The sequence below is a fragment of the Crocodylus porosus genome, unplaced genomic scaffold, assembly GCF_001723895.1.
Source record: "Crocodylus porosus isolate Cpor-Errol unplaced genomic scaffold, CroPor_comp1, whole genome shotgun sequence".
NCBI lineage: Eukaryota > Metazoa > Chordata > Crocodylia > Crocodylidae > Crocodylus > Crocodylus porosus.
Genome location: NW_017728886.1, coordinates 74,884,203 through 74,886,301, shown reverse-complemented (window position 1 = coordinate 74,886,301; position 2,099 = coordinate 74,884,203). Strand labels below are relative to the sequence as shown.

General features: G+C 58.3%; 1 protein-coding gene across 1 annotated transcript in view; it reads left to right on the top strand.

Moving 5' to 3' along the window:
• The first annotated feature begins 1,797 nt into the window (after nt 1–1,797).
• Nucleotides 1,798–2,099, top strand: part of ENTPD3 (ectonucleoside triphosphate diphosphohydrolase 3) — a 30,628-nt gene continuing 30,326 nt past the window's right edge. Inside the window, exon 1 of the mRNA XM_019536554.1 lies at nt 1,798–1,988. The gene's annotated coding sequence lies outside the window, so the exon portion shown is untranslated. The remainder of the gene's footprint in view (nt 1,989–2,099) is intronic.

The following is a 2,099-nucleotide window of genomic DNA, read 5'->3' as shown; positions in this document are numbered from 1 at the left end:
CAAGTTTTGGGTATCATAGGACCTGTCCCCTAAGCTTATTCAGGTTAGAAGCTTATTCAGCTTAGGAGCCCCTTACATATTGCTCAGGCTGGGGCCTTTCTTGAATGCAGTCTGATGTTTGCAGTGCTGGTCCATGGGGGGGCTAAGGGTTTAGACCAGTGATTCTCAACCAGTGTGCTGCAGCACCCTGGAGTGCCTTGAGATCCTTTCAAAGGTGCTGTACTATGTTGTCCCTGCTAGGAGCACCAGTGTGACTCACAAGATGAACCCAGAGGCCACATTCAGACAAACACAGATGTGCAGTATGTGACACTGCAGACCTGTCTGCAGCAGCACACCCTGCACGTGCAGGCATTCCCCATGTTGCTACCTTGCAGTGCAAGGTGTGGGGGGTTGACCCGAGGGCATCCAGAAACCCATGCCAAAAAAAGCAGGGTGGTGCATGTGGTGGCAGTGTGTGCTGCCCCAAACTGGAGCCTAGCCAGTCAGAGCCACACTCCTCCTGCCCCAGGAGGCCCCCAAGACCCTACGTAAGGATGCTGGGGCCAGTACAGTTGCTAGCCCCAACCTCCCTTACCCCACCTGGGGTACCCTGCTGAACGCCAGAGCGCAGGTGGCATGGGTGTTCCCCGGAGAGAAGTAGCAGTGGCACAAGCTGTGCCGCTGCTACTTGTCCCCAGGGAAACAAACATCCATGCTTGTCTGGACGCAGCCAAAGATTTCAAATAGAAATCCAGAGTCAAAAGCTTTCTGCCTAGGTGTGGACTTTCAGAACATGTAATTCAAGTGTGAACTCACTGCCACCAGAAGTCGTGGAAGCGGACAGCTTAGCTAGATTGAAAAAGGAATTGGACAGATTCTAGGAGGAAGGTGGCATCACTAGCTACTGAGCATGAGAGTTAGGGATGCAGCCTCTGAATTAGAGCTATCTAGACCTTAAATGCTGGAGGCTGCAGATGAGAGAGGAGCAGTGGGAGAAAACCCTTGGTCAGACCCAGCTCACTCTCCCTTTCAGCCTCTGCTCTCTGCTAGTGTGTGACACACCTGTTTGATACATAAGGTTAACATAACCCTCTTAACTTGGGGATAAGAGGAGGGTCCTTTCACAGTGGAGGCAGGGCTGTTACTTGCAGTGGTGTAAAAGGTGATTTGTCATCTACCTATGTTGAGTGGTTAGGGTGCAGCTTGATGATCAAGATTATATGAAATAGTTCCTGTAATAGCAGAAGACCAGACTCAGATGACCCAGGTCTCTTCCACTCTGTTCCCATTAAAACCCCAGTTTCTTATCAAAGGGCTGTGCACCAGAAAAGGGTGGCAGGGGTGTAACATGCAAGAAATGGAGCTTTGAGTGGAGAAGTAGCTTGTGCTGGCTCACCATAGCACACACGAGGAGGTTTTTTTGGCGGGGGGGCGGGGAGAAATGGGTTGATTTGGGGGGACAGGTAAGGAGAAAACAGGGCCAGGAGCTGGGTCTGATAGGAATGCCCTGAGGGGGGAAGCCGAGCAGAGGACGGCCATGCGATGCCAGAGTGGGCTCGATGGGCACAGGGCGGGCTGGGGGGGATGGCGGGCTTCTCTTCTTATTTTGAAGAGGGGCCCCCGGCCCGGCTCTGAGCAAAGCGGGGAGCTGGCATTTTCTGAGGGGCGCCTGCAGCCTCGGGAGTCTGTGTGGCTGCGAGACCCGACGGGTCGCCTCTTTCTCCCCCCTTTTCCTTCGCCGGCTGGGTGCTGAGGAATCAGGGGGGTCCAGGGACACGCGCTCCTCAGCCCCCGCGCGGGGGAGGGCGGGGAGGGACCAGAGGAGGACACCCCCCCGCTCCTCCTCCCCGCCTGGGCGAGCCGGCTGCGGGCTCCCCGCGGAGCTCAGCTTTGCCGCGGCGGCGGGGCCGGCTCCTCCATCCCACGCAGCCCCTTCCCAGAGGCTGCAACCGCCCCCACAGCGACGGGGGCGCCGGGCCCGGCATCGCCTCGCATCGCCGCGCGGGGTAAGGCGGGGGCCGGCGGGGGCAGCGCCTCAGCCCGCGTGTCCGGAGCGCGGAGCCGCCGCCGCGGCGCCTGGTGCGGGTCGGGGCGGACAGACGTGCTCGCGGAGCGGG